Below are 19,513 nucleotides of genomic sequence, written 5' to 3' on the forward strand. Positions count from 1 at the left end.
TGACCACTGGACCTGAAGAAAAAAGGTACTCCCAGAGCATTCAGAACCCACTTGAATCTTCAGGCTTAAGGAATGCAACCATGCAAGTCTAAGACTACATAAATCGCTTAGCAGCGGGTTATCAGAAATACGTTGTCCCACATTCAGTATTACAGCTGCACTCTGGTGCTTAGATCCAAGCCTAGGACACATTTCTTTCTCTCGGGCCATAGCGCAGTGCAAGAAGAATGCTGCTACTGCATGCTAAATGGTATCATGCTATAAACACGAGACAAATACTGAATCATCTCACTCCTTCTGCTCAGCAAAAGACATGAAAAAAACCTTGAACAGTAAAACCACCATCAACACCACACTTTCAGCAACAAACCAGCAGAGAAAGTGGTATTAAACTTTATTAGGATTATGCATAGGAGAGATTATATTCTGTTAAAGATGTCATCCACCCTGTAAATGCTGTCTTGATAGACAAGTTATGTACGTCACTCTTTCCTCATATTATCCCCCAAACCGTGACCTCTAGAACCTGCAGAAGGCATTGAACTGACATATTAGATTCTAAGCACAAATGATATCAAGACATTCTGACTATCACAGCATTGCCAAAATCTACATTTGTAGCTTTTCTTAAAGATTAAGTACCGGAGGATCAGATTGCCATTTTCAGATTTAATTTACAAATTAATCTTTAGTCATCATGGTAGCAGCAAACTGAGTCATAGCAGGCTAACAAAATACTCAAATTATGGGGTATCAAAAAAACTACTTCTGAATTCTCAGTCCTCTCTCACACTGATATGCAGACACATATTGCCAATTCTGCAGTTGCTTCCATCTCTGTTACAAACTGAGTCTCTTGAGATAGTTTGGTAACACTTTATTTAACTAACAGAACTCTGAAAACGTTCAGAGAAGTTATAATCTGAGAGTTTCACTGTTTTATTCACTTGCATGGTTACCAGACACATGCATGCTAAATATACTGCAGGCTATCATGGCAGCGGGTCAGTTCTGTACAAGCTGCTTGTACTAAATGTCTCCTCTAAGCAACATTAAAGTTTAGCTCTGCTATTGCACATATAGGAAGAGGCGTCACATTCCTAACCATCATCTGAAGGGGAAAACTATGCCAATAGAGTACTAAGTATGCCAGTGCTACTTTAACCCATTTACTATTTTAAAACACACATGTAAGCCTTGCATTTATGTTATCTATACTATGAATTTTTAAGATTCAAAACCCCAAACCTCTGTCTTACTCTTTTGCTATGAAAATTTAAGGAAAAGGTCACAGACCATAATCTGTAATATGTGATGTGTGAGACTGATGAAACTCAAAACCATGTGTGCTATTAACCGGGTAGGCTATTCAACTACATTTGAAAGATTTTAGTTTATTAAACCAACTGAGTACGCAGTAACTACTAGACTACATTTTAAATAAGTATCATTGCATACTCTCCTAACAATTTCAGAGCAGATGTTCTCTATAAAAGATACCGACATATAAAATACCCACACAGTGTCTCTACATATATTGACATATATAGAAATACACACACTAGCGTATAAAAAGTACAAACAAATCTGAGTTGTCAAAATTAATGGAGCACACACTAGAAATATTTTACCAACCTCTATCACATTGCTTTCCCCTGACATACTACAAAAGAGGATACCACAACAGAGAATGCCAGCCTGGCGGGGAAGGGAAGGCAATCTCTTAGGAAAGCTGCCTATAGACTAACACAGGGAGGAGACATTTCACATCATGTGTTTCATGGCTTCAGACTGCTGCCTTGGAAAAGGCTAAAATAAAAGCAGAACAGACCTGATCACAGAGGTCAACAAACATAGTGTCTGTATTCTGCTGGAAGAATACACATTAATCTTTTTCTTTTCACAAGCACAGAGGAAAGCCTAACTCAAAGCACAAATACTTATCAGTAAGAGTGTAATCATTTCAGCACTGAAGTTGGAGGGGAATCATCCAGACCTTTGGTAAATATTTAGGCAGCCAGCCTGCATAAGAATCTCAGGCTGTTGCTGCTCTACTGAAACCATATCCTCAGTGGCTAGGCTAGCCTAAGGTTATGCCTACTTCAGCTGCAACTGCATGTTTACTGCACACTGTAAGCACACCCTGACGCTGTTCCTCTCAAGCAGAAACTCTGTGAGATTGTCCATACATGACCAGCCCTCCTTTTCCCCCTGGATGGGGGACACCTGGAAAGCAGATAGAACTACCAATGAGTAACTGAGTTATCACAACAAGGATATGCTATGGGCCTATAAAAAGAACAAAAAGAGGCAAAAATATGCTGTAATAAATGGCTGGATTTTGAGTAGATGATACTTTAAACTAGCTCATTATGCAGAGTCAATCCTTAATTAACCTGCAGATTATAGCAGTATTTATCAAATAATACAGTGATAGAAAGATACAGAACACCACATTTTTTACAGAAGAAAATTATTACAACACTTGCAATCTTAGTCACTCAAACTATCTGCAGTTTACAGTCCGGTCCTAATATATTTACCAGGTTTCATTCTGATATTAGAACTTCTGCAGTAAGGGACCACGCTGGAGGCACTGAATTGCCTCAAATTATTAGCAGATTTGTTTTTTAATGAACCAGGAGAACATTTATATTAGCTACACAGAGAACATGTACTCGTATAGTGTGACACACAAGTACATGTTTGAGATACTTTATCTGGTCAAATAGCATACACAGCAGTATTCTGCCTGACAGCTTTAACATCAAATCTGGGCCATCTTTGCACTTGCAGGTTTCTATGAAGCTGCTGGTAAGAGTTCCCCACCCCCCAACCCATGAGAGCACAGAAGCTGTCACTGCAAAGAAAAAAAGAGAAACACCTCCTCAAGAACCATGCTTCACCTCAGCAGAGCTGTCAAACCGTGAGCCTCACTGCATTACAATGCTCCAACTGTTTACTTCTGCTAAACTTTGCACTTCACTTGCTACTGCTCAAATATTTTAAGACATTGCTTCCTTACCCTTGAATCCAGTTTTTCATTGCATCATATTACTCTTTCCATCTGGATGATTTAAGAGTTAACATATTTAATGCAGTCTTATATAGGATTCTTTTAACAGAGAAAACAAACACGAAAAACACGCTACACTGATAAAAAGCCACGGGGGAAGTAATGAGGGAACAGAACGAGTAAACTTCAATCTGAAGACAAAACTAGGAAATGGGATCAACAAATACAACTTGTCTACAAACCCCATGTTTTTCATCCTTCTAATCAGCATGTTTCTGACTGCACCATTCAAAATGGTGCTTCCAAGTTTCCCAAATATAGCAAAACATAAAGAAACAGCACTTCTACTGCAAGCAAATAATATCAGGGTCCTACGGTGGAAAACTCAGTCTTACAAATTATACGAAACACTTCCTGAGTAAGAAAAATAAATACTCACTATTACACAATGCACTTTAAAAAAAAAAGTTTGACCTTGGAAGAGGACTTGGAATTAAGTTATCCGCAACTCTCTGATGCATTACAAGTTACTCTTACTTCAGAAGCAAATAAAACCCCAGCAACAACAGAAATCAAAACCCACCTAACACGATTATCAATAAAAGCATAACTTGCATAGTATAGAACTACACAGACACTTTGGTAATTATTTCTCCAAGAGTGTTAGTATGTAAATGCTCAATTTTGGAGCACCTACTTTTCAAGACCCCAAGTGGAAAAAAGGGACACAAAAAATCTGTTGATGTGACATATCCAACTGATGGATCTCGAACTTGATTCATGAGATCATTAGAAGACGAACCAAAAATGGAAAGGAAGATATTAAATAAGAAGGGATACCTAATGAGTAGAATTTGCAAGACTTTCCTCCTCAGGAGAAAAACTCCAGCACTTTCTGACAGAAAACTCATCATCTACCCAACTGGGAAGTGAACTGAATGAAAGCTGAAAAGAAATAGCAGAGAAAGACAGAAGAGGATGGTGGTGGAAGTACTTCTGATTTACTTGCAACTATCTCTCAAAGAAACAAAAGAAATGGAGAATAGACATCTCAACTCCGACATACTCGCTCTTCTAGATTCTCACACCAAAAACATGTGCAACACAGCTTCAGTGTTCACAATTTAAACTTCTGATTTAAGGTGTCAACTGAAAAATTGAAATGCAATGCAAAAATGCAGCACTCTCACTAGAAAATTTTTATCATTTGATCTTCTGCATTGGTGGATAACAAGAGCTGATGGAAATTACGCTTGGCAGAATTAAGTCCTTTGTTAAAGTTAAGGCTTCCTAGAGTCAAGCATCCACTTGGTCAGGTCAAATTACATCATCTAACCATTACCAGCACCACAAAATCCATATGCTGGCCAGTTCAGAGGCCTCAGTCATACAGACAGATCAAAATGGAACAGGTTTTTTACCTCCCTTATTTTCCTGATTTGTTGAAGGCCATCTGAGCCAAAACTTTTTTTCTCAGAACAGAGGCATCATCTAGTTTGGAACTACAAGTTCCATGAAAATCCATAAACTTCAATGTAGTCCAATCATCTAAATGAAATACCTAAACAAAAATAAGAACTCTTTTTTAAGGATGAGTAACTTGAATTTGTTACACAATTATTACAAATAATTTCAAGCCAATTTTTGAAGGCATTTCATGCAGCAAAGCCTCCTAAATCAAAAATCTTAGTATGTTCTCACAATACACAAAAAATGACCAAACCACATTTAATTAACAAATGGGGGAAACAAGTTGGGTGGGCACTGTCATTTGTTTTACTGGAACGTATCACATAGTTTCAGCATTCTTCTGCTAAAGATATGAAGAAAAGCTGCAACAGGAATTCACAGCTACAAACCACACGAGACCATGTGGTAGGACGTACCCACCTCAAAATGCAGGTGCATTGCCCTCCACATCCCACTAGTGAATAGTCATAACTGAACATACTGACAGTTTTCTGGAGACTTAATAGATGGCAAATATGTCTCTTCAGTTGTGTTCCCTATTAAACAGGTCTGCCCCATTAGGTACTACAACTGAAGAGCATTTTGTGACAACATGGATTGTCAAGAGGTAGGGATAAAAAAATAAACGCTTAAAGGGGGACTACAAGAAATCTGAAGAGGGACTTTTTGTAAGAGCAAGTAGTGTCAGGACAAGTGGGAATGGCTTTAAATTGAAAGAGACAAGATTTAGATTAGGTATAAGGAAGAAGTTCTTCCCTGTGAGGTCCTGGCACAGGTTGCCCAGAGAAGCTGTGGCTGCCCCATCCCTGGGGCAGTGTTCAAGGCCAGGCTGGACTGGCTTGGAGCAACCTGCTCTAGTGGAAGGTCTCCCTGCCCTTGGCAGGGGGTTGGAACTGGATGACCTGTAAGGTCCCCTCCAGCCCAAACCATTCTATGATTTACAGGGCCTACACAGCTACATAAAAGTAGTTTAAAGGTAGCAAGCATACATCTATCTACACACATCTACCACAACATAGCTTTACCATTGATCTAGGAAGAGAATTCTAGCTAAACAGACCAAACTATTTTCCTGAATTTGGTTTTGAATATTTTTCCCACCATGTGTTGCTCAGTATAGTACCTTAGCAAGTCTTTCAAATGAGTGTTACTAAAATAAACCAAGGAAGTTGCTGTATAGGAAAAATAGCTAAACGCTTATAAGTTTGTAACATATATCTAAGCACACTGCACAGAACCCATCAGATGCACAGGTTTAATGGTGAAGAGCCTTCTGGTTTTAGAAGATTTAATATATACATTTTCTGAGACTAGCAAAACACGTTTATAACCCAAAAACACCTTTCAAAGAAAAAACATGTAAATCATACACTCGTTATCTTCCCTCATTATCCAAACAACTCTGAGCACCTCCAGATCCAGTGGGCAGAGTACAAGCCCCAAGCGGTAAGAGGACTGCAACCTCCCGTAACAGGCACAGCAGACAAACCACAAGAAGACAGCCGGCTATGTGCTAACTGGGTTGGGCAGGCAAACGGTGTGTGCCTTACCCTGCCACTAAGCTCCAGGCAGAGCTCCCATCACCTCTACCTGGAATTCCAGAACAGCATCTCAACCCATTAGTACAGTCTGGAAATTAACAGTGTCAATGAAAGTGCAAATCGACAGCTACATTCATTAAACAATGAGATTTAACATTTATTGTGGCTCTCAAGGAGAAATGTACAGTTTTGCCACGAATGACTGCAGACATGTTCTCTAAACAATGATAATCCAGTTAGGTTATCACTCATTTGGACAGATACATTACTTTAATTATGCTCAAATTGTCTCCTCTTGCTAAAATAAAAGAAAAATAATTTAATTTAGTACAGGAATACAGCAGAGGAGAAAGAGACAAAGACTTGGATTAAAAAGCTTATGTGAATGCCAAGAAGAGAGAAAGACGGTTCCCTACACACTGGGGAACCACTGGAACTCTTCAGCATTTTTTTGCCAAACATGGTTTTACTTTTGTTTTGTTTTAATAGTGTTTTACAAAGTTTTGCTAAGGCAACTTGCATACTGACTATAACACAGCCAACATGCTGCACTATAAAGGCAACAGCAAGATGTGACTAATGTGTATTAAAGAAAACACATTCCCTACCATGGGAACCCTGTTAGAATTCACCACTATTTCAAGTAGTCTGCAGAAAGCTTTTCAGTTCTAGATTTCCTCTCCTAGCAATCTCTCTACTAGTATTTCTAAGGCATATTTCTAAGACATTTCTACTAGATATTCTAAGACATTAATAGTATAATGGTGAAGAAGCACACAGGCAATGCCATCAGCTTACAAGGCTTTCATCTAAATAGGTCTAACAGAGACAAGGAAAACATGGTAGAAAGGATAACAGAATAACATCACCACCACTTCTGCCACCACCACAACCAAGGATTTAGCTGGAACAACACAATTAATTCACTGAAAACTCATTGTTAGCACAATTAATGTGGGAGAAACAAGAAAAAAGGAAAACCAAACCCCCCCCACAAAACGCAAGAATTACAAGAAATGTACCAAATCCAGTTGAAAGCTGGCTTCATCAAATGTGGTTTAAAGTTTCATTAGAATAATTCTGGTGTAACAAACTGAACCATATACTAAAATGATCCCTACACCAATCTTATGGGATGCATAGGTCTAACAGGAAGAAAAGGAAGTTCCACTTCCCAGTCTTCAGTTACATTCCAACTCCAGCTGTATACGTAAGAGCACCAGCAACACCAGCAAAATAAAACTAGAGTTAGTTTAAACACTGAACTACACACAGGACTTGCCAAGTTACTGTCATTTACAGGAAAAGCTCAAGAAGCCTCACAGCATACATAAGACAGTAACATACAGTTAAAACTACTTTTCTCACTTCCTGTGTGGAGGCAGTATATAAAATCCACCTGGATGCAGAATTCAAACATTATCAGAAGAAGTTGGTTTAACTGCATCTTACAGAGTCCAAGTTAGTCTTTCAGTGATGGTCTGTAAACTCAAACACCACCTAATAACAGCATTTCTTACGCTTCTTCTAAACTTAAGGGTTTTTTGCAGAGTTTGACAGATCAAAATATCAGACCTAAAATGTCAGTGTAGAAGTGTTATTAGACTCCAAAGCAAGAGTTATCAATCCAGGAAAAAAAAAAAACAACTTTGCCCAAAATTCATTTTAGACATTGCAATAATAAACCTACATTTTCTGCTTAAAGTCAAGACCAGCCAGTATTTGTGTACCCAGCTTTAGCTACTGAGGATCTGAACATCTCACTAAATGGATAGTTGTATCACACTAAATGCTGAAATCCGGTTTTAATCAACAAAAAGCATAGCAACTTGGCTCATAATTTGGGGTTTTTATGAACTTCAGAAAAAGAAGTATTCTTCTATAGAAATCCAAACAAAAGATGTCTTTCAGAAAATATGGACTAAATCACATCACAAGCAGCATCCTGAATGTATTGTACATCAAGTTCCTTCTCCGGCATAATAGAAAGAAACAAAAAGCATTCTAATCCCTTGTTCAATATTGTAGCAACTACAAAAACAACTGCAGCAGAAGCTCTTCCAAAGACTACAGATTTTAAAAGCAAAGCTCACCCTTCAGAATTAATACACCTACGAAGAGCTTTTTCAATAATATATGCAATTATTTCCTTGCCTGCATTTGTATTTTTGTCTATGGATGCAAAAATGAAAACTGAAAAGGACAACAAGACTATTACAGAAAATAATCAAACCCAGATACACAAACTCAGTAGAGACATTCATGGTAAGACACTGATGTCTGAGACCAGATACAGATACCAGATTTCTTTAAGTGTGAAATAAGAGAGTTTGAAGTAAGATGAGGCTCACTCTCAAGCATAAAAGTTGATAAACTGAGTCAGATACAACCTACAAACATGAACAACCTAAGTAAAGGAACCCTTGAAACTGACTTCCGTATCTTCATTGCACTTTTCATTTCAACCAAGATACAAGTAAGCTGTTTTCTAGATACTTTGACTGCTGTCAAAATCCTGAAGGAAAACATCTCTAAGCCCTAACACAGGTGCACTAAAGCATTCATCTTCAAGATCCAGCTATGTCATGTCTTCAAAAAATTCTCACCTACTCCTTCCTTCCTCCCCTGAGCAAAACACTGACACATCTCTGTGGATGCGCCACCTGAAACCCAATGTCTGGGCTGGCTGCCCCTTTACTGGTCCCATACTGCTAACAGATCAGACTATTTTAAGATAAGCTAATTATGCCAGTGAAGTACCTTATAAGCCATTAAGCAGAAGAGACCACAAAGAATTAAAAGCAGCAAAGTACAAGTAAGACAGAAGCAAGAACTGTGATCTCAGCTATTCAAGGTGAGAAGCCTGGAGGACTCCTCATCAGACTGCAACTCCAAATTTTAATCTTTACTTACTTTCTCCAGCTTCTAACAGTTGCAACAAGCACAAAGAAACCTCACATGAAGGGCTGTCTTCCTTACACCTTCAGAAAATTAGTCATTCAAGCCTTAGAACAACATATCAACATCTTTGTGGCTTGCTTGTAGGCATTATCTACAGGGATGCAAAACAGCTACAGAAACAAATATAGATGCCCTAAAAGAAACAGATCTGAAGAAAAATCCTCTGATTTTCTGTGCAGCAAAACTGCTGCACAGAAAGTTTTCAAGAAGTTCATCAGATCTTCATCTCATTAACTTTTCATGAAAGGAATGCATGATGGAGAAGCAGGGTGAACCGTCTTTTGAGAACTAGTCAGCCGGTATCCTCAGGAACACTGTGGTAGGTTGCATTACTGAGCAATTCAGCCTTAAAAATACCACATTAAAAAAAAAAATAGGATCCAGAAAGTCCTCAATAAAACAGGTACGAGCCTCATGTGGGGGGTGTGGGAGGGGTGGGAGAGGGAATCTTAGAGAAATTTATTTGTACCTTTTAAGAACAAAAGATATTCCCTCTCCTGTTCCTTGGGGGGAGAGGGTAAAATGAGGTACAGGGGAGATTAGACACTGGGTGTTAAAACAGAAAAATCTAATGGTTCCTAGACAAACAGGTTTTATGACTTTCTTTGATGCAAATAAGCTCCTGCTCCCCAACCTCCAGAACATATACGTAAGAGAAGCAAACTGCTGCCCAAAACTATGTATGATTACAGTCCAAAGTCTGGCAAGGGAAAAGCAGAGGACAGACAGCTGCAATGGCAAACCATTGAGATCCTACTCTAGATTACAAGAGTCAAAACCAGAGTACAAATGCTGCGTAGTCAATTCCCTGAACAAAATCCCCAAACTATTAAAGAGTTTTCCAAGCAGCATCCTGACTATACTCCCCGGCAGGAAGAAATCACAAATATTCTATGCAACTATCTTCCCATATGCTGACAAAAAGGCATCATCAGAAGGAAGACCTATTTCACCTTATTCTGCTGAATGAATGAACCCTAGCCTAATACAACATCAAGATAAAATCAAATACATTAAAAGCAGAGCAAATTTAGAAACTGAAGGCAGAGTTTTACATCACCCTACTTTTAAGTTTATTTTCATAAAATTAAATAAAAACACTTAGGAGAATATTGTTATTTACTGATAGAAGAGTAAAGCATTATCAATGAGGGCACTAAAATCTTGAAGGCAGCTCTGTCTATTACTCACAGCTTTCTAAACCTACTTTTCTAATAAAATGAGCTTTACGTGATCACAGCCTATTCTCCATCATTAACAGCTTGGTTTAATTGGCTGGTTTCAACCAAGTGCAACAGTAAAAGTGCCAATTATTTTTAAGACTATAAAAGTGCTGCAGAGTTTGTGACCAGGCGGCTGCTCGCAGCCCCTGGGCAAAGTGCCTGACCTGCAGCGACCAGTGTGGCAGCAGATCCTGCTGATCACTCAAGCAATCAGCAGGTACCTGTACTCAGTCGAGCCACAGCTAGCAGCCCTGTGAAGATACTAGGAGAACTTAAGAGCAATGCCCTGGATAGGGGGGCTACTCTGAAAGATCAGTGAATAACAGAAGAGTTGAAAAATAAGTGAAATGAAAGTTCTATAAGTTTTATTACTTGCAAACCCACTACTTTACTATTAGCATTCAGACTGTTTTTAAATTTACATCCACCATTTCTCCAACCCACATTTTAATCTATTTATGATATTAAAAATATTAAAATGTGATATTAAAAATAGGCTATAGTACACAGAACAAAAATTTTCATATACACTTTGCCTTTGTTCTTCCCTCTTCCCCATACCATGCTTCGTATCTCCTCAACGACCCAACCATAAAGGTGGAATCCTTTTATCTCATGCAATCACACTGGTTATGCTTGCCTAGAGCCAATCCGAACAGGACAGGCTACAAATTCTTTAATGACTTCCATATCCTCTTAGACAAAATCAGGAGGTGAAAAGAAAAAAGAAATGGCAACAAACCCCGAAAGTACCATTAGTAACAGCAAGATGGTTGCAGCCTAGGCTTGTTCTGAAGCATTTCTTCAGTCATGTAACAGGACTGGATGGTTCTGCTCATTCAAAAGCTCAACCAGGACCCCAAGTGCTGCACAAGCATGTCTGGATCACCAGAGGGTGCTGCAGGGGCTCATAACATGACTACAGAGCAGATACGTGCTTGGATCACAACCTAACAGGGGGCAAGTCCTTTTTTTTTTTTTTTTTTCCTGGTTCTCTTGGTAATCCTGGTATTTCATTCCCCTCCGAAATCACCTCTTCTCAAATGAATGATTCTTTTACTTTCCAATAGAATGTGGTGCAAGTTTCATAAAAGCCCCTTGTGCTAACACAACTATAAAAACAAGCTGTCAGCACCAGACTTGACAGTAGAGTCCATCTCCTCAGTAAAAACATATGAGGAACCTACAAATAGAGAAAAAGACTGCAACCCAGTGAACTAGAGAAGTCTCAGATATAGGGCATGCTGTAAGTATCTGCAGAAAGACTTTCTGAAGAGCAGCTAGTGGGATAACAGTGGGTTATCAGGCTACATTTCATCTGACTGTGAATCCAAGTCTCCTATGTAGGCAAGGCTCTAACAAACCAATTCAACCAGGAGTCACTAGGAGCATTTTCAGACTAAGACAGTAATAGTTACAATTCTGAACTCTCCCATCTCCTGAACCAATCATTAGCCTTTTAGAGTGCCTTCTATTTTGCTTAAAGCATCTAAATGATTCCAGTATTCAGGAACATTGATAATTTATGTTTTTAATTCCAGACCTTTCAATCATTTGAACATCACACTTTACTAGCTCCTTGAAGCTACTGAATTACCAATGATAAACAGAAACATTGATGAAAAGCATCTCTTTTTTTCCTAAGGAAAAAATCATTTGACAATTGCCTTAGGGTAACTCTTGTTGTTTCCCCTCTCCCCTTAAATTTCAACCCATGTTAAACTCATGACAAAGTCTGGGGGATTGCTCGAATTCCTCTGTCCTTTTCTGAGAACAACTGCTCTGTGTTTCTGTCTGTGTAACACAGATTTGGTAAAACATTTTTTAGATTTTATTTAATTCAATCCAGAATTTCCCATTTCTTTTGTGATGGCTACTCATGTTAGCCATTCTCATATTGGTGACAAAGAAAACAACAGCTACTTAAAGCTCACTATTATTCTTTGATACTCAGCAATGCTATTACATACACCTTGTGAATTTTCCAAGCATTTGCATTAGTAACTAGAACTTCCGTAAATAGACCCAGATTCCATATCTCCCAATATCCAGTGAATGCCTGCCTCCACCTCCTGACCACATCTCTCTTCAGACATCCACGATTTTGCCTCCTCCCTTGAAGGAGGAGTTCCAATTTAGTGCTTCCTACTGGAAACCATTAATACTTTAGCACTTCTTTTCACAGTTGAGCCCAACATCTCTCAAAGCAAAGATCTTTGCATCCATTTCAGTGACAAAAAGACACCATCATTTGGCATGCTATTAACAAAGAGAACAAGAGGACAAAACAAAACACACCACCAGGCAAACCACAAAAGTCTTAACACTCCAAGAGAAACACAGGAGGATATTAAGGAAGTTGCTCAGAGGAAATCCTTCTTTCTGCACTCAAAAGCTTCAAATCCCAAAAGCCAGCTAGCCAAAGTTAATGTGAATCATCAAACTCAGACTAACAAACATAATTTAACATCCTATAGGCTCAAAAAAATAGCAGAACGTGCTTCCCCTTTCTGTGCACCTCAAGTGAAATAGGGTATCTCTTGATATACTTTTTTTTTCCTCTCTTTCACCCTGAAACCATGGGGCTTCTGAGTGTAAACTTAAGACACCTGAATAGCAGTTAAAACCTCGTATCATGTCACAATCATTTTAACAAATTCAAGGAAAAATAAAAAGTCACTGAAAGTTTTAGTTTATTATTCTCATTGCATAACAAGATAACACAAGTACAGTGATGATGGATCATCCCATTTTCTCAAATATTCTCAAAAGCTCACATTAAAAAAAAACGATGTTTTTTAGCTGCTATATACACCAACTTATTAACAGTCATTCTTGTGAGCTCACAGTTTTAAAACAGGATGCACGCAGTCATATCAGGAAGAGGGCAGCTGCTGTGAAAGAACGATACCAGAAACAAGATGGCCTCACTGTTGATAACCTCACACAGTGTTTCTACGCAAGGTTTCCAAAAGAAGATGATCAAATAAATACAATCAAAAACACTGGAAGAAAGATGACCACTTAAGAACACTGGCACTTTGTTTGATAGATCTGAGTAAATAAAATGTACAACTTGTTCCTCCTGGACCCAAGTATTGCAGATTCTGTATGATACTGGGGGAGAAAGTCACCTCACCCTGACACCCTTCAGCAGTTTCTGTAATGGACACTGCTAAGCCACGTCTGTTCTGCCCTTTATGAGCCCTCACCTTTCTGTACATGTGTATATCTACAAGTCTCCCGAGGTTCAACTACTTGCTTACTTTGCTCTCCTACAACTGTTTGTATGTTTTCACACTTAAAATAACCTTCCTATGCATCATAAAAAATAATAAAACAGTCTTCCTGAATTCTCTCAACTCTGTATGCCAGTATCTTCAATAAATGTTTAACAGTATAGCCACAGCACAGCTGTTATAGATGTGCTTACATAATTATACAGCTAAATGTTGAATAATTTATACCCCTTGACATTTCAAACATTATTAGTGATCACTGAAGATTACAAGATCAGGCCTGTGTATACTGGTGCAGCACTCAATATTCTCACTGACCACAGCTTGCAAGTATTACTGCAGGTATCAAGATGACATAATCTCACAGGTCTATGGTTAGCTTTCAAACAATAGAAATAACATTAATCCAATCCATGAAAAGTTGAATTACACTGGTAGAAGCAATCTGGCTTTCAAATGAAGCCAAGTTTCAAAAACACTTGAAAGGATTTGAAGTAACTGAAGAAAACCTTCTTCCTATTATCATAAAAGTGTATGCACAAACGCAGCCATTCTACACCCCACTCTTTCAGGTGATGTCTGACTACCATAATGAAGACTACACATTTTGCTCCTGGTTATTTAGCTCTTTATTAGGGGAAGAAAAATAAGGTAAAAAAGCGCAGTAAAAGATGCTTTGTCATCAGTGCCTGGTACACAGATACTTAAAGCAAGCACCTTTCCACAACTATGCTTGGCTGATAATTCCTAACACTTCCTTTTTATCTTAGTATACTTAAAACAGGCATGCAACAATACTTAGTAGCTACTAGTGAAATCCAGCTGAGCACAAAGCAATACAGAATATATTTTTATGTCTCTAGGTTGGTCCAACAGGACTTTGGCAGAATTCAAAAGCTCCTCAGGGACAGAGACAAATAGAACTGGGAGACCCACCTAATTAGGCACCACTAACATGTTGAATATAAAGTAGTTAATTTCCTGAAAAATAATTCAATTAATCACTCTCTTATTAAGAAGGACGTATTTTCTTCTCATCATATAGGCACACTTGTACTGTTATAACACACAGGAAAAAAAAGCATAGTGCTTTCTGTAGAAAAGGTTCTATATTGCCCTGCATCTGAATTCTGAGGACAGAAGACTGACCACAAAATTTTGCTGCCTTTACCCAACAGTCATTCCTGCCAAACTCTTCACTGCAGCCTCAGATTACAGATAAAAGGAGAAAGAAAAAAGACTACCATAAATACAATTTAAAATATTCCAACTCCGTGACTATTTTGGCAGGGGGGTGGAATGAAATCTCAAAACAAAGTTGTCTTGCATGCACACTTTAGTGACAAATGGAAATGAGTATACAGTAACATGTTCCTAAAAAGATCTAAGTTAAAGAAATCTAGAAAAATTCTCACAGAGCCATTAAACAGAAACTGAAACAAGACAGCTGATGAACAAAAATTAGTCCCTTAATATGGAAGAGAAAAAAAAATATCCCTTTAACTCCGTAAACAGTAACTGGAAAGAGCAAATGTTAAAATACGAGTATACCACAGCAGAGGGGTCGTAAGAGGTAGAAATCCAGATCAGACACTTAAAACAAAATTCACTATTCCAGGCTGCAAACTTGACCCTCCATGGCATTATTTATGAGGTGGTACTCTACCACAGAACATATGGTGGGGGAGGGCAACTGTCATATTACACAGTTGAAGACTGTTTTTAACTCAGAGTAACACTGTTTTGTTCATTCACTGGAGACTGCATCAATGACCCAAAATATATTTTGATTAGCTGTCCAAAAAAGTTCCTTAAGTCTTTTACTGGCAGCTCAACAAAATTAACTTGGGAGGGGGGGGGGAGCAAAAGAATGTCTTGCTGTAATCTTACAAACTTCCTAAAACACCAAAACCACCTGGTAAACATCCAGGGAAGGAGGCAGCTATATTTAGTTATTTCAGGATCTCACTGCATCTCTGGAGACCTCATTCATTTCACATGACAGGAGAAAGAGTTAAACTAAACCAACATTCAGGACCACTACAGCACCACATTGGCAAGTCCTTTCAAATAATTACTACATTAGCCTTTAGCACTAGCAGCAAAGCATACAAGGAAAAAAGAATGCTGCATTCATTTTTTCTGGTTATTTTACCAAAGCTGAAGGAAACAAATCTGAACACAAGACAACAGGCACCAAAATTCACCCTTATTATCACAGACAGAGATTTTGACTTTAGCCCTATTTGCTCAATTGAAGAACACATTATTACACATGTAAAATAATAGCTTTCAAATACAAGAAATGTGACAAATAAAGCAACTTGGTGCATTAAAAGGTACATAATATATACGTCACCACATGATGTTCCAATTAATTTGAAGTAAATTTTATTTTAATGAGAAAGAAAAGGATCTCCCAGGGGTTTGCACACATCATCAGGCTGCTGTCATGACTGAAAAGGCCCAAAGACTAAAATTTAGAGAGGATTTAATCCTGTGGCCTTTAAAAATAACAACTTAGGGGAGCTGAATAAAATATGCTAATGTTTATTTTTAGGAAACATTTTAATTGCTCTGAAACACACAGGCATCTCTCATGCATCACAAGGGCATAGCAAACTACAGTAATTCAAGATAGGTCTTATTTAGGAAAAACTAATACGGATTTGCACATTACACAGCACTATACTCCACTAATTTTACCACTGTTAGAGAATTAATCAGCTATGTTGTGTTATATAGGGTGTGACTGAAAGCAGGCAAGGTAGCATGGCATTGTTCACAAGTTTGCATGGTGCCTCCAGTCTCTCTGAAGCAGCACTTAGGCCCAGAATACACAGAATGACATCAACAAGTTATCTGAGAAACTTGGCTAACACTCTGAAATAAACCCTGTAGCTGTTCACATCAACCAGTTCAAGGCAAACTGTGCACACTTCAGTTTAAGTAAGGTTTGTAAATAAGAGAGATCTGCCATAATAAGTCATTTTATTCTTCAGAATTACTTCAAGTTTTAACCTAACCATATCCCTCTCACCTTTATAGTCCAAAGTGACTCAATTCTATAGATCATACCTAGCACCATAAAATGCAATGTTCACTTATTTCTCCACCCCTTGTTTGGCAGAGAAAGAAACTAATGCTATACGAAATTACAGGAAGCTAAATCCAGATATCTGCACATATGCATAGCATTCTATGGGCTCACTCATTTATAGAAGTGAGAAGTACATTGGCTTAAACACACTCTTAAGAAAATAAAGCAAAATAAACAAACATAAGACCTAAAGGCTAATATATTTTACCACAGTTTACAGTTTGCAAATATTCTCAGAAATAAATCATTTGAAATGCTAGAATATTAAAACTGAAGAGACACTGTGCCACCTACACTAAAATTGCTCTAAAGAAGATCCTGTCCCTCCCATTGAAGGATTCTTCTCGTGCAGCAATGATACTCCGCTACTACTACTGGTGGACTACGTCAACTACATATTTAGAAAAGAATTATGGAGGAGAAAAATAACTAACCAGGGCACTGGGTTATTTTCCTTCCTAAATTCCAAGCTGAATGTGTGCAATCAAAAAGGCTCATCTCCAACTGCCCAGCACTATTATAATCCCTTAATAGCAAGACATATTGTTCCATTCTCTTGTTTTTCTTTTGCTAGCTAAATAAATACAGAATTTTACACTACCATTTATAATTAAGGCCATTTAGTGACCAAAAGTGTTACCATTACATCCTTTGTTACAATTCTTTTAAATTATGTAACTGAAAGACATGTCATTTTCACATATTCTAGCACCTAAATGGAAAAAAATAGTTTAAAAGAGGAACCTCACACTTTTCCCCCAAATGCAAATCACTTGCTACAAAGGAAAAAAAAGCCAAAGATTGCTTTCTCATATGTAAGAGGTAGAGATAAGCATTTTAAATGTTTTTAGAAACAGACAAGATTATAGGAATATTGCGGTGGTAGCTTTTGCACAGGCTGCTTAAACATCAGCTAGAAATAACGAGACAACAGAAACACCTATCAAAATGTAACTAGTTCCTAAAAATGAAAAAAGACCCATATACAGAATAACTACACATAATTGAGTCTGAAAGCTTACAGCCTTCCTTGTGATCCATAACAATTCACCAGGCTGTGAAAAAGGTTTAAGATAAATACTGTCTATATTACCAATTCCACATTAAATCATTCTTTACTACTCTTCCTAAATTTGTCCTTTTTGCAGTTTCCCCCGCTGTTCATAATAAACGTAGTCTTTGTATAACTATGGGACTCAATGGTTTTACACTAAGCACTTAAAATACCCTCTTTTTTTCTTTTCCTCCCCTCTAGAACTCCAGCTTCTCAACTCGGAAATTTAATCACCTGTCAAACAAGTCACTATGGCTTAGTTTTTCTAAGCAATTCCACTCTCCTCAGCACCTCGCATCTCAACAGCCGCTGTGGATTTATTGGGAAATACAGCTCCGTAAACTCAAAAACCGACTGTTTCCAGTAAGAAATAGCAGTCTCCTTCCCTCTCCTCCCGACTCCTGCACACAGCTGCCGAACACAAAATCCTACTTGCAGTACGACACAGCTGTACGTTCAATCTCCTTCCTCTGGACAAAACATCCTCTAGTTTACACATTAGCGAACAGTTTCCCCTCCCATTCGCAGCGCACCTTAATGCGGTGTACAACTACTTGAACAATTTCCACCCTCACCTCCTCCCGAACCGACCCCCGCTCGTTTTCTCCGGCGTGTACCACAGACAGACTCCTAGGAAGGATTTTTGCTGTTGCTTGTTTTCAAGCGTGCTGTTGCTTACCCAACGTGGCTGCCGAGAAGCAGGACAAAAGCCACTTTTCCTCCCCGCCTTCCCAGGCGCACACGCACCCCGAGTACAGAAGTTGGCCACCCTGACGAAGCCGCTCTTACCTCAGAGCTCCCCGAACGCCAGGGCCTCGCACCCCACCCTGTCTCCCCAGCGCACCAGCCTCCGGGCAGACCCCGCTGACCTGATCCGTAACGTCCATCTTCTGCTCCAGCCACCGGCGAACAACTCCCGGGGAGGCTCCGGCCGCGGGGCGCTCTCCCACCGGCGGGACCCCGTACCGCCGCCCGCGCCCCTCCCCCGCCCGCCCCCCGCAACAACTTCCCCGCCAGCACCCCCCGCCCCGCTCGGTGCGGCACAGCGGGAAGGGGACGGCGGGGCGAAAACCTCCTTCTTTTGCCCCCGGCTTCAGCCGCCCCCCTCAGCGACTGCCCTCGCCCGTCACCCGCTGCCCCTGCCCCGACCCCGTTCTCCCGCCGCTCTCCGCCGGCGACCCTCGCCGCCGGGCTGAGGGAACGCGCTCCCGATCGCCCCACAGAGCCGGGACCCCCCTCGCTCGTTCGCTCACCCGCCCGTCCCCTCGCCGCTGCTGCCGCCTCCCCGCCGGGGCTCCTCAGGAGACACTGACACCGGCGCACGGATACCCGCTGGGCGCTATTTTTGGGAAACAAGGCCCAATCAGGGCCGGAACTACTTCCTCTGTCACACTCTTCAGCGGATCACAGTTCTCCCGAGAGTATCCTTCCGCCCTTTTCTCCTGGCAGCTCGGACGTCGCTTAGGGCGCTCAACCGAGCCAGGCAGTGACAGGACGAGGAGGACAGCGGAGGGGAGTACTAAGGGAGGCTGCGCCCAGCTGCTGGGCTGGGATCACGGCGGTTTGAGCGCCCAGCATCGCCGGATTATTTTGTTTCGCCATGGGGAGCGGCCGGGTCTACATTCTTCACCGCCGACCCAGTCCTGCGGCTCCGCGAGCTCATAGGGCAGCGCGCCCGACCGAAGGGGCGGTGCCACCAATCACAGCGCCCGCCAGGACCAGAGGCGCCCGCCAATCAGAGCGCAGTTGGTGGGCGGGGCCTAGCGAAACGTGGAGGGGTTGAGTGGCAGGGGGGCTCTCAATCAGAACGGCGGCCAGGGCAGCGGTAGCCAATCAGAGCCGAGCATGTGCGGGGCGACTGCGGAGGAAGCCCTTGCCCGTCCCAACCTTGGGGGCAGCGCACGCGCAC

At 40.2% G+C, this 19,513-nt stretch overlaps 1 protein-coding gene across 8 annotated transcripts in view; it reads right to left on the minus strand.

The window, feature by feature from the left end:
• MEF2A (myocyte enhancer factor 2A) overlaps positions 1-19,264 on the minus strand; it is an 89,598-nt gene extending 70,334 nt beyond the window's left edge. For 3 of the 8 annotated variants that reach the window (XM_061371265.1, XM_061371266.1, XM_061371262.1), the window contains exon 1: positions 18,858-19,258. The gene's annotated coding sequence lies outside the window, so the exon portion shown is untranslated. Of the gene's footprint in view, positions 1-18,393; positions 18,418-18,857 lie in introns of those variants that run through there. The other 5 variants (XM_061371263.1, XM_061371258.1, XM_061371267.1 and 2 more) reach the window with 4 other exon arrangements.
• Positions 19,265-19,513: the final 249 nt, after the last annotated feature.

Source organism: Neopsephotus bourkii, unplaced genomic scaffold (genome assembly GCF_033783945.1).
Source record: "Neopsephotus bourkii isolate Nb327-2 ecotype Australia unplaced genomic scaffold, CSIRO-AGI_Nbou_v1 NB_1572, whole genome shotgun sequence".
Lineage (NCBI taxonomy): Eukaryota > Metazoa > Chordata > Aves > Psittaciformes > Psittacidae > Neopsephotus > Neopsephotus bourkii.